The sequence below is a fragment of the Panthera onca genome, chromosome A2, assembly GCF_046562875.1.
Source record: "Panthera onca isolate mPanOnc1 chromosome A2, mPanOnc1 haplotype 2, whole genome shotgun sequence".
Taxonomy (NCBI): domain Eukaryota; kingdom Metazoa; phylum Chordata; class Mammalia; order Carnivora; family Felidae; genus Panthera; species Panthera onca.
This window is the reverse complement of record NC_138340.1, coordinates 167,267,988-167,281,420: the sequence shown is the minus strand read 5'-3', so window position 1 is coordinate 167,281,420 and position 13,433 is coordinate 167,267,988.

The following is a 13,433-nucleotide window of genomic DNA, read 5'->3' as shown; positions in this document are numbered from 1 at the left end:
TTCAAGTCTTATGCCCGTTTTAAAATTGTATTTTATTATTTTTTTGTTTTAGAGAGAGAGCGTATGTGAGTGGGAGAGAGGGGCAAAGGAGAGATACAGAGAGAGACAATCTTAAGCGGGCTCCACAATGAGTGTGGAGCCCGACTCGGGGCTCAGTCCCACGACCCTGGGATCATGACCTGAGCCAAAATCAAGGGTCAGACACTCAACCTCCTGAGCCACCCACGCTTCCCATGCCCATGTTTTAAATTAGGTTCTTTGCATTTATCGTATTTTCTGGCTATAAGTCCTTTGTTAGATAAGTGATTTGCAAATATTTTCCTTGAGTTCATAGCCCATCTTTAAAAAATTTTTTAAACAGTGACTGTATAGCAAACGTTTCTCATTTTGATGAAGTCCAGTTTATTAATTTTTGTTTTCAAGGATTGTGCTTTTGGGGTCATACGTGGAGAGGCTCCTACCTAACTGCAGATCACAAAGATCGCTCCCATGGCTTCCCCAAGAGTTTCATAGATCAGCAGTTTGCCTTTACGCCTACGGAGCATTCTGAGTCCCTGTTTATATAAGGTGTGAGGCTTAGACCAAGGTTTTCTATGTATTATTTTGAGTATTTGTCCAATTATCCCAACAGCATTTGTTGAAAACACTATCATTTTTCTTCTAATTGCCTTTGTATTTTTGTCAAAGATCAAGCGGCCATTTGTGTGGGTCTATTTCTGAACTATTCTGTTTTGTTGATAGGTGTTTTTTTATTCCTTTGCCAACACCATTCTGTCTTGATCGCTATAGCTTTACTCTAACTCTTAAGATTGGATACTGGGAGTCTTCCAACTTGGTTCTTATTTTCCACAGTCGTTTGGCTATTTTAGATCCTTTGTCTTTCCATATCAATTTTGGAATCAGCTTGAATGCACGCACAAAAGTTCTGCTGGGATTGTGATTGGAATTGCACTAAATCTGTAATTTGGTTGGAGAAAGTGTTCCAATCCATGAACATTGTATATTTCTCCATCTAATAAGGTTTTTCTTCCTTTCTTTTCATCAGGGTCTTATAGTTTTCAAAATATGTTTGTGTTTATACCTAGATATATCATTTTTGAAACAATCGTAAATGGTATTGTTTTAAATATTTTTTTCTTTCTCATTGTTCACTGCTTGTATATACAAATATAATTTCTGTGGATTGACTTTGTATCCTACAGACTTAATAAACTCACTTGTTAGTTTTAGAAACTTGTTTTGTGGGTTCTTTGGGATTTTTGGCAATCATGACATCTGAGAATACAGCAAATTTTCTGTATGCTTTTTCTTTCTCTTTCTTTTTTTCTTCCTTCCTTCCTCCCTCCCACCCTTCCTCCTTCTCTCTCCTCCTCCCTCCCTTTTTTCCTTCCTTCCTTCCTTCCTTCCTCCCCTCCCCTTCCCTCCCCTTCCCTCCCCTCTTTGTTTCTTTCTTTGTTTCTTTGTTTCTTTCTTTGTTTCTTTGTTTGTTTGTTTCTTTCTTTCTTTTTCCTTCTTTCTTTCTTTCTTTCTTTCTTTCTTTCTTTCTTTTTTGCTTTCTTTCTTTCTTTCTTTCTTTCTTTCTTTTTCTCTTTCTTTCTTTCTTTCTTTCTTTCTTTCTTTCTTTCTTTCTTTCTTCTTTCGCAATACTGAAACTGGCTAGGACCTACAGTGTGATGTTGAGTAAGAGTGGTGATTGGTTCTCTTGTTTTAAGCAGAAAATAGTTTTCCCACCATTGACTATAATGTTAGCTCTACATTTTCTGTAGATGCCTCTTATCAGATTAAGGGATTTCTTTCTTATTTTCAGTTTGCTGAGTATTTAATCATGAATTAATGCTCAATTTTATTAATGCTTTTCTGCACCAACACATATGATCATGTGGTTTTTCTTCTTTTGTCTGTTTATATAATGGATTGCATTGATTTTTGGATATTTAACCAGCTTTGTATTCCTGGGATAAACCCCACTTGATAATGGAGTATTATACCTTTCTTACGTATTGCTAGATCCAATCTGCTAGTATTTGTTGCTAGAAGTTTGTGGCTATGTTCATGAGGGTTACTGGTGTGTGGTTTTCTTTTCTTATAAGGGGTTTGCCCAGTGTTGGTGTCAGGGTAAGGCAGAGTAGGGTTCCTCCTTCTTATAGGTTACACACACACACACACACACACACACACACACACACACACAAGTTTACTACAGTGATGTCTGAACCCATCACCCCAGTGTAGGGACTAAGGGATTACCCTGCTTTGCATCTCCCCCTGTTCCTTTCTTATTCCACACAAGGACTCTCCTGCAGAGGCAGCCACCATGCTGAAGTTGCTGGTTGTCATTAGCTTGCTTTTGTTTATATACACAGTCTGTATGTTTCTAACTCTCAATATGTATACATTCTCCTCATTATTTTTCAGCTTGATACATGGCATCATACTAAATATAAGACTTTTTTCATTTAATGTTGTTTTTAAAATTCATCCATGCTATTGCCTATAGTTGGAGATTGATGATTATTTATTTATTTATTTACTTTACTGCTGCATAGTTTTCTACTATGTGATGCCTATACCTTAGTTTATTTGCCCACTTTCCAGCCCATGGCCATTCAGGTTTTTCTTAGTTTATTTTTTTCCTTAGACTCAGGGCTGCCATGAAAGTGCCTACATGGAAGCTAGGGGGGCAAGAATTTTACGAGGGTGTATACCGAATAATAAAATTTCTAGGTGAGGTGTGCCAACGCCCAGCTTTAGAAAACAATGTCAATGCTTTTTTATAGTGGTTTCAGAGTGGTTGTAGCAACATATATTCCCAAGAGCGTAGGTAAGTTCTCACTAACCTGCAGCGTCTCCAACATTTGGCATGGTTAAGCTTTTTTTTTTTAGCTTTTTTTTAATGCTTATTTATTTTTGAGGGCAAGAGACAAAGAATGAGTGGGAGAGGGGCAGAGAGGGAGACACAGAATCCGAAGCAGGCTCCGGGATCCGAGCTATCAGCACAGAGCCCAACGCGGGGCTCGAACTCATGAACCGTGAGATCATGACCTGAGCCAAAGTCTGATGCTTAACTGCCACCCAGGCACCCCAGCATGGTTAAGTTTCTTAAAGCTAGTTAAGTGTAACATGTAATCGCATTGTGGTGTTAATTTGAATTTTCCTGATTACTAAGGTAGAAAAGCTTTTCATATGATAATTTTCTGTTCATATTTCTTCTTCTGCGAAATCCCCATTCATGTCTTTTTTCCTATTTATCTAATTTCATTTACCTTTTCCTAGTATAGTCATATGTAGTAGTTTGTATATTTTGGATATAGGTCCTTTAGTCAGTTAGATGTGTTGCTAATATCCCAGTTTGTGGCTCAGTTTTTTCACTTTTTTATATTATTTTTTTTGGTAAAGAGTTCTTAATTTTCATGTAGCCAAATTTATCAATCTTTCCCTTTGTGGTTAGTGCTTTTTGTGTCTTAGAGGTATGTCTCTACCTTGAGATCGTAAAGATATTCACCTAAAGTGCCTTCAATTTACCCGGAATAGAATTTTGTTTCTGATAGAATGTAGGGATCCAGTCTCATTTTTTTCCAAGAGTAGATACTTAATTTTCCAGGACCGTTTGACAAGTAGCTGTCCTCTCCTCAAGGACATACAAACTGTCTGCGTTTCATGTGAACTTCCCAACTTGCTGTTTGGGTCTAGCTGCGGGATTCCTGTCCCCTCCAGTGGCTGTCTGTCTGTGCCGTGTCACTGTCTTATGTACCCTGGAGTTGTGACGTTTCTTACTACCCGGTGGGCTCTGTCTCCCCACTGTCACCTTCCTCAAGAGTGCCTTGGCTACTCTTGGCCCTTTACCGCTTCGTATAAATTCTAGCCTCTCGTGTTCCACAGAAAGCCTCGTCGCAAGCTTGACCGTGATTCTGTTCCACGTACGTCGGCCGTGGGGCAAGTCGGCAAGGTCCGGGGTCTCTCTGTGCAGGGACAGCGTCTGCTCTTGTCCTGGAGTTCTTCTGTAATGCCTTTCAGTAAAACTTGATAAAACGTCTCCACGCGGGTTCTGCCCATCTCATGTCAGATTCGGACCTCGTTGTCTACGGACGGGTTTGTTGTTATTTGAATGGTATTAATTATTTTTCTTTTCTGTCTCCGGTCAAGAAATGGTATTGGTTGGGGCGCCTGAGTGGCTCAGTCGGTTAAGCGTCCGACTTCAGCTCAGGCCACGATCTCGCAGTCCGTGAGTTCGAGCCCCGCGTCGGGCTCTGTGCTGACAGCTCAGAGCCTGGAGCCTGCTTCCGATTCTGTGTCTCCCTCTCTCTGACCCTCCCCCGTTCATGCTCTGTCTCTCCCTGTCTCAAAAATAAATAAAACATTAAAAAAAGAAAAAAAAAAAAAAAAGAAAAAAAAAGAAATGGTATCGATTGTTGTATGTGGATCGTCTGGGGAAGCTATTTTGAGAAACTCTGATGGTAATAATCGGAATATTCCCGTCGGGTTTTCTGGAAGCCTCCTCATCTGTAAATAATGAAATTTTTCCTTCTCAATTATAACCTCTTTAATCTTGTTCTCTTCCCTTGATGTGCCTTCTTAGAAGAGATAGTGCTCCATGGCTGCATTTCTGACAGTAAAGGAACGCTCCCAGTGTTTGACCGCTAAAGCGGCATTGGCTGCAGATTTGTTTTTTCCTGTTGGCTTTGTGCCCCGGAGACTAAGACAGCACCTGAGGCGGCAGGTGCTTCCCCCAGCGTGGCTGAACGGAGTTGAACTAGTCTTTCCCTCCTTGGCCAGTGCGGGGAGGACACAACGGTCCTGGCCGCGCCGTGCGGGGCCACGCTGGCCGGCCGCCAGTTCTGGCTCCGGGGCTCACCGCTTCTTGTTCCCCCGTGGCCCCTCAGTCGTGACGTGGCAGCATCCCGAGTCTGCAGACGGAAGGGGTCCACGAAGCTCCCTGATGAGGAGCGTGCTCGTGCCCCGGAGGCTCGGACACAGTCCAGGACCCGCTCGGGTGCAGGGCTGTGACTTCTAGCCCAGCAGAGGCGGAAGGGGACATCTCCACACACAGCCATGCGGTTCAGGACACGGGACTTCGCGAGATGTCCGTACTTTCTCTGTGACTGTCTTCCGTAAGTCGCACGCCTCAGAGGAGGATCAGGGGCTAGTTTGGTTCTTTATCTTCCAAGCATCGGAATACGCGAAGTTGGGTCTGGCTTGTCCTCCTCTTAAACGCTGAGTGACGCTCTACGTTGTCTTGGCATGTGGCTCGGCCCAGCCCCTCAGCAGTTCACCTGTAGTGTTGAGCCCTGGGCGTCAATAAAATGGGTGACGTTTCACAGCGTAAATCTTTGCAACGTGGGGACGATACTAGAAAGGAGCACACATTTACCGAGCACTCGGTTTTCAGAGGTACTGTTTCAGGTAGTTTTGTGTACATTGTCTTATTTGACACTCGTTCTATCACATGAGACAGGTGGCACATTTATTCTTTGTTGAAAAAACTCCGAGTTAGAGGGTCTAGGACGCTTGTCCGGGTCAGAGAGGTAGTGATTATTTATCCGGAACCCAGATAGACTTCTTCATGTTCACAGCTCTTCCCATATATTAAGTTTGTCAGAGGCACATGAAACGAAAATTATCTTAAATTTCCAATTCTGGCTTGTGTTATCACCAAGAGGTCTTCCTGACACAATTTTGGTAAATTGTTTTCAGTAATTTTAAGGGATAATAACGATGTGACATGTGTGGATTTAAGTCCAGCTTTGTTTTCTGTCTGGCTGGGAGAGGTCCGTGGCTCCTACAGAAAACATTTGTGCCAAGAAAAATGAATGTTCTGTTTATTTAGGACCTAAATGAAAGCAGAATTTGCCAGATATACTTTGTTTTCTTTAAGTGGCGAAAAAAAAAAAAAAAACAACTATTAGCCAAAGTCACGTTCTCAGAGAGTCTGACCACGATAAAAGGGTCGTAGATGTCCCGGTCGACCCGCAGCGGAGGTGGGTCCCAGCACCTGACTAGAGAGTTAAAACAGTTTTCACCTTCCGCGTTTGCCTACTCGTGAGGGGGGTGTTTCGGTCAGGTGCCTCTGGAATTAGATGCTGTTTCGTGGACTGGGAACACGCAGGGTCCCCTGCTAAGGATCAGCATTGTCCCTGCCTTCCAGCTTGCCTGCGATGGAAGCTGAGGGATGGAAAGAAGCCACTAGGCGAGAATTAGTTGAATGTCACTGTCTTACAGTCAGTCACTGATATGGGTCGAGAGCAGCTCAGAGCTGAGGCAGGTTCAAGAGGTCAGCTGGCTCATCACCCTTACGCTATACAAGAGTAAACACAACGAAGTGAATCGTCCAGGGTTATAAGATTGTGTATTGTCGAAACTAAGAAGTCTCAGGTTTTGGTGTCGGATCGTCCCATGATACCTTCGGGGGGCTTGGAGTTTAACTTGAGAAGACTTGGGTCACATACACAAAGCAAGTGAGAACAATCGTGTCCATAGCTTCAGTGGGAGGTCGGGGAGAAGAGTGAGCCCGAGGCATCCTCGCGGAAGAGTCCCATCCAGGCGAGTGTGGGCGAGTGGGGGAGTGAGCACGGCGGCCAAGGGGGGCAGGAATCGCGTGATCACGCGTTCAGAGGAAAGGGGCGAGGTGAGCGTGTCCAGGCAGCGGAGAGCACGGGGAGCGGGGGAGGTACGGGGGCCACGGTACAAAGGGCCCCGGCCTCGGGCGGGCAGGGGGCTTGGACCTGATGTCTTCACTTCCTGTGCAAAGGTGACACAGACATTCAGGAGGCATTTGACCTTTCCCTGTTTGTCTCTGTGTGTCTGCAGTCATTCGTATACTTCCCTTGTGATGCCTCAGATTTTCCCATTAGTTGTTTGCAGTGTGGTTGTCTTGCCAGCAGGCTTGGGGCCTCTTTGGGATGCAGACCCCGTCTGTTACCTGTGTGCTTATCCGGGGGCCGCCACAGACACTCACATGCTTCCGCAGCGAGGGAGCAGGCGTTGGCTGCCGGAGGGCGGAGCGGAGGGGTAGCACGATGAAATGGTGCGTGCAGCTCAGTGTGTCAGGTGTCTGTGGGGTGGGGTGGCGGTCGTGCTGGAGGAGAAGCCAGGAGACCAGATGAGAGGCAGCTGTGATGATCCAGGCAGGCTGTGTGGAGTGTCTGGGTTGGAAGATGAGGAGGGACCGGGGAGGAAGAATCCACAGAATGTGGTCAACGGTAGGTGTATGCGCTGTTCCCGCGGCCGCGGTGTCTGTTCCAGTGTGTGCGTGCTGTTCCCGTGGCCGCGGTCTCTGTCCCTGTTACCACGGTCACGGTCCCAGTGGGACACGCTTCACCACGCCTGCTGTTGCTAACGGGGAGGTGGTGCTGTGAGCCCAGGCTTTTTCCTTCTACCTTAGTTGTCTTTTCCCTCTGGGTTTAGAATCTTACCTTTGCCGTTTTGCAGATTCACTGCAGTGCATGTCTAGATATGGATTGAATTTTATTTACTCTGCTCAGGACCCACTCAGTATGCTTCTTGAATTGACAAGTTGTATTTCCAACTGATTCCTCAAAATTTTGTACCGTTGTCTTTTAAAATGTGCTTCCGCTCTTTTCTCTCTCCAGTCTCTCTCCAGGGCTCTTCTGTTGGGCACGAGCTACATCCCTCCTATCTCACCCCTCTGCCTCCTGCCCGTCTTCTTATGCTGCACTGTGGGTGACCCCCATGGCCCCCCACCATGGACGATCCCCACGGCCCCCCATGGGTGGTCTCTGTTCCCACGGCTCCCCGTCGAGGGTGACCCCCACGGCCCCCTGCAGAGGGTGACCCCCATGGCCCCCCACTGAGGGTGACCCCCATGGCTCCCCACTGAGGGTGACCCCTACAGCCCCCACCATGGATGATCCCCACGGCTCCCCATGGGTGATCTCTGTCCCCACGGCTCCCTGCCGAGGGTGACGCCCACGGCCCCCCATGGGTGATCTCTGTCCCCATGGCTCCCTGGCGAGGGTGATCCCCACGGCCCCCCATGGGTGATCTCTGTCCCCATGGCTCCCCACCATGGGTGACCCCCATGGCTCCCCACCATGGATGACCCCCACGGCCCCCCATGGGTGATCTCTGTCCCCATGGCTCCCCACCATGGGTGACCCCCACGGCCCCCCATGGGTGATCTCTGTCCCCATGGCTCCCCACCATGGGTGACCCCCACGGCTCCCCACCCTGGATGACCCCCACAGCTCCCCATGGGTGATCTCTGTCCCCATGGCTCCCCACCATGGGTGACCCCCACAGCCCCCCATGGGTGATCTCTGTCCCCATGGCTCCCCACCATGGGTGACCCCCACGGCTCCCCACCATGGATGACCCCCACAGCCCCCCATGGGTGATCTCTGTCCCCACAGCTCCCCGGTGTGGGTGACCCCCACGGCTCCCACCATGGATGACCCCCACAGCCCCCCATGGGTGATCTCTGTCCCCATGGCTCCCCACCATGGGTGACCCCCACGGCTCTCCACCATGGATGACCCCCATGGCCCCCCATGGGTGATCTCTGTCTCCACAGCTCCCCGGTGTGGGTGACCCCCACGGCCCCCCATGGGTGATCTCTGTCCCCATGGCTCCCCACCATGGGTGACCCCCACGGCTCCCCACCATGGATGACCCCCACAGCCCCCCATGGGTGATCTCTGTCCCCACGGCTCCCCGGTGTGGGTGACCCCCATGGCTCCCCACCATGGATGAACCCCACGGCCCCCCATGGGTGATCTCTGTCCCCACAGCTCCCCGGTGTGGGTGACCCCCACGGCTCCCCACCATGGATGACCCCCACAGCCCCCCATGGGTGATCTCTGTCCCCACAGCTCCCTGGTGTGGGTGACCCCCACGGCCCCCCATGGGTGATCTCTGTCCCCATGGCTCCCCACCATGGGTGACCCCCATGGCTCCCCACCCTGGATGACCCCCACAGCCCCCCATGGGTGATCTCTGTCCCCATGGCTCCCCACCATGGGTGACCCCCACGGCTCCCCACCATGGATGACCCCCACAGCCCCCCATGGGTGATCTCTGTCCCCACAGCTCCCCGGTGTGGGTGACCCCCACGGCTCCCCACCATGGATGACCCCCACAGCCCCCCATGGGTGATCTCTGTCCCCACAGCCCCGCACTGCATGCAATACTTTCCCTTTTTCCTGTGGCGTTTAGTACATTGACTGGGGGTTTTATTTTAGTGATTGTATTTTTCAGTTTTATAATTTTCATTTTGTTCTCTACTAAATGAGTTCTTTTTTTAGAGTGTCTTTTATTTCCTTTCCGGAAGATGTTGCCCTGGCTCACTGCTGTCCCAGTTCGTGGTATTTGCAGCATTGCCGTGGGTGATTCTTCTGACGCCCTGCTCCTTGACCGCCCCTCTGTCAGGGTCTGGTCCTCTGCTCCACCTGGGTCCCTGCAGCCCTGCCCACACCCGCCACCTTGCTGATCCCCCGCTCCTGCCTGCGCTCCCCTCCTCGCCCCCTCCTGGCACCTACCCTGCCCACCACCCTGCTCCTGGCTCTTGTCGCCTCCTCCCGCTCTCCGGGCTCTGGGGAGCTGCGCTCTGTCAGCAGAACGGCCTGTTTACCCTGTTTCTAGTGCCGGAGGACCCCCCCGCCCCCGTCCCCACTTCTCTCTGGCCCCGGCTGGGATCCGAAGGTTCGTCATAATCCAGGATGCACACTCATAGCGTTTACTCCCGGCCATGCCCCAGCTCCTCTGTCCCTCCTGCCCTTCGCGACACTCAGGGAAAGCCACAAAAGTAATACGTGTCACCTTGGAGATTTGGGTGAATAGGAACCTTTCTTAGAAATAAAATGCATTTTTAAAGTACAATTTTCTTATTGGCCTGCTTTGTGATCCTTTAAACAAATGTAGATCATACTTATAAATCCCATAATCCACAAATTAGCAATAATGGTGTACAATGGTGGGGAAACATTATTTCTGGTATGCAGTGAAAAAAAAACAACCAAAAATTCACTTTCATCTCTAGATGAATGAGTATAAAGTTGGCACAGTGTGTGTGTGTGTGTGTGTGTGTGTGTGTGTGTGTGTGTGTGTGTTTCCAGGTTTGATGTGGCATTTCACTCTGGTATGTGGTTAAAACGAGCACCCCTTCGGAGACCTACATGTCTTGGCTCTGTGATAGTCTTTCTACCACCTTCTCGGGGCGGGGGAGGGGGGTGGGGAGTAGGTGGGAAATTTGCTCCACAGAAGAGCTCTACCGAGTCAGGGCACAATTTGAGTCTTTATCCGAACTTCATCTTTTAATTACAGAAATGTTAAAGAAATAGCCACTCAGGTGGCAAAGATTGGCTTTTCAGCTGCTATTTTATGGAGCTATTAACTCAGAGACACCATTACTTAAATGTAATTTTTATTATTACAATTAAAGACTGATTTGATTTTATGAGATCATGCATTTTAATTTTATGAAAGTTTTATAGTTAAATCCAATTTAAAAGATTACTCTATATTAAAGTATAAGCAAGTGCGGTATTAGAATTATACGGTCCTTCTCTAGAAAATCCGCTGTTAAAACTCGTGTGCACCTGACTACTTCAGTAGAACCACGTTTCCTGATGTAACTATGTAATAGCTACAGAAAAGCAGACGCGGCTTAGTCCGTGTGTGAAATTACAAGCAGCGGTTTGCTTATTAAATGTATCGAGTCTGATTAAGCCTCCAGTCAGTTTTCTACGGAATGTAACAGTTGCTTTTCTTTCAGTGGATTCTCGGAGGAAGGGATTTTTGGGGGTCAAAGGGAGCTTTCATGGCTATTGTGCTGTCTGTGCGGCGAAGTCGTGCAAACGGAGGCCGGCCACTCAACACGCCAGCTTCTGGCCCTCACATCTCACAAAGGGAGGACGTTTAAGGACGTTTAAGGAACTCACCCGCACAAAGCCATCACGTGGCCGCCAAGGCCAGCTTATGACTTTGGAAGTTTCCGTGCGAGTTTTGAAGCCTTTTTTGTTTTGTTTTGATGGAGGGAAAGAATGTAGAGGAGTATTTGCACCAAATAGATTAAGCTGTTAGTAAACATGTCCCCTTTCAATGAACTGACACGGGGACAAAGAAAGTGCTTTGCCGTGGTCAGCTGGATTTGTCCTAAGTCACAGGGACAAACAAGTGAGGCAGGGGACCCTCTTTAAAACCCTAAGTCGGAAAGGGTCCGTGACAGGAGCAAAAATTGAATTAGTTTCTTCTTCCCATTTATTTCGGCTCAAAGCCTGCTCTCCTCTTACTTGTCGTCTTGGGAGGGGAACCTGGTTTTTCCAGCATCGAATTAGCCTAGGAACAAACATTCCTCAGGAATGTGAGTCCTTTTCAAGGTCTGAGCACTTGTCGTGAATGAAGGGGCTCCTGCTTGGGGAGGGGCTGGTGGCTCGTATCTGTGGCCGCCCTCTCGGCCCAGCCAGGCGATAATTAATCTCACTATCAGAGCCGCTGAACAGAGGGGGCTTGTTCGCGGTGATGGAGGGGCTGATGGGTGGCCTGAGCCCCTGAACGAGGCCGGTCACGGGTTGGGCCCTCACTTCCTGCGAGCACGCATCAATGAAAAGGAAAGAAAGAAGCTTCTGCGGTTCTTAGGGCACTCTGGACGTGGGAAGAGTTTGCAAAGCCCGGAGGAATTCTACACACGGAGAAATGGCACAGGGGGCAGGGGAAAATGAGAGGATCTGTCTTAGCGGAAGCTGGTCCAGCCACCGCGTCAGCTGTTTTCGTTTCCAGAACACGAGCGTTGGGTTTGAACGGGCACGAGGCTGTCGGAGACACGCCAGAGAGCCAGAGGGAAAATGCAAGCCATGGACACCATTCAGTAGTTTGGTTTCTGTTTTTAACCGTATTTATTTACTTTTGGGAGAGAAAAGGACAGAGCGAGTGTGGGAGGGGCGAAGGGAGAGGGAGGGAGAGAGAATCCCCGGCAGCCTCCGCACTGTCAGTGCAGAGCCCAGAGTGGGGCTCAAACTCATGAACCATGAGGTCATGACCTGAGCCAAAATCCAGAGTCGGAGGCTGCTTAACGGACTGAGCCCCCGCCCCCCTGGTGCTTGTCAGTGGTGTTACTTCCTAAAGGAATAGTTACTTCCAGAAGTTCAGGTTGTCTAGCTGTCCAAAGTTGGAGGTTCACCAAGAAAAGCTAAAATAATGACAAGGGGGTGTCCTGGGCCCTGTTTTGTTTTTCAAGTTTATTTAGTTATTTTGAGAGAGAGAGAAGGACAGTGGGGGCAGGGACTTAAACTCACCAACCTGGCGATCAGACCTGAGCTGAAGTGAGTCAGACTCACCCCACTGAGCCCCCACCCCCCACCCCGCCCGGGGCCCCCACGCCAACTGGGCCCAGTTTTCAAACTTGGGGCTAACACTGCTTGAAGATGTGAGGGGTGGGAAGGCGGGGACTTGGGGCCTCCCCACTGAGTGTGCGCTCATTCCCACCAGTGGCAGGACCCCCCCGCCCCCCGTGGGACGCCCTGGGGCACAGGGGCCCTCGTGGATTCCTCGGCCCTAGCATGTGCTCGTGAGCCCCGCGCTCTGCCCTGAGGCGTGAAGCAGGTCGTGACCGGAGGGCACACGCGTGGGCCAAGATCGGGCGTCTGCGCGGGGCACCGAACCCTAGTCCCTTCTCTCCCCGGACTGGGGCGCGTTGAGACACTGCCAGGGGCGGTGCCTTTCACTCTCGCTCCGCACGAATCAGGTTTAGAGCCACGCCCGGCCTGGTGCTGTGAGCCCGCAGCGCCCTTGCCCCTTAACCCCTGGGTCCCCGACTCAGAACTTTAGACCTGTCACCTCTCCTGGACGATTTTGTGACCCCCCTCCCCCCAGACAACGTGATTTCGCGGAGGTGACGCCTCTTGTGTGAACGTGGGGTGCTCCCGGGGGGCCGGGGGAGGGGCCCGGGGGACGGGGCTGTCAGGGGGGCTGGGGGGGCCCGGGTCCCGCAGCAGAGCTGGTCCCACGACCACGCGCGTGTCCCGGTTGTGGCCTGTGAGCGCCCCGGCCGCCCCCCACCTCTGCCGCCTGCACCCCGGAGGGCAGACCCCGGCTGGCGTTTGAGGGAGGAACACGGTTCCATTGCCCCAAGCGTGGAACTCTGGGGGACCGTTGGTGACGGATCACCGTTTTCTCCGTCAGTGAGGGCTCCCCGTTGACCTTCGGAGCGTCCTCCCAGCCAGAAAACGGCTCCAGCTCTGTTTCCTTCAGTTTCCTTTCCAGCCAATGACAAAGCCGGGCTCTGGGGTTATTGTGTCTTTTTAAGTTATTATTTTGAGGTGATTTCAAATTTAACCACTATATAATAATCAAAACCAAGAAAAACACCTGACAAGTCAACATTAGCACGATTCTACTTTTTGTTTTTGTCTGTTTTAGAGACAGCATAAGCAGGGGAGGGGCAGAGAGAGAGAGAGAGAGAGAGAGGGAGAATCCCAAGCAGG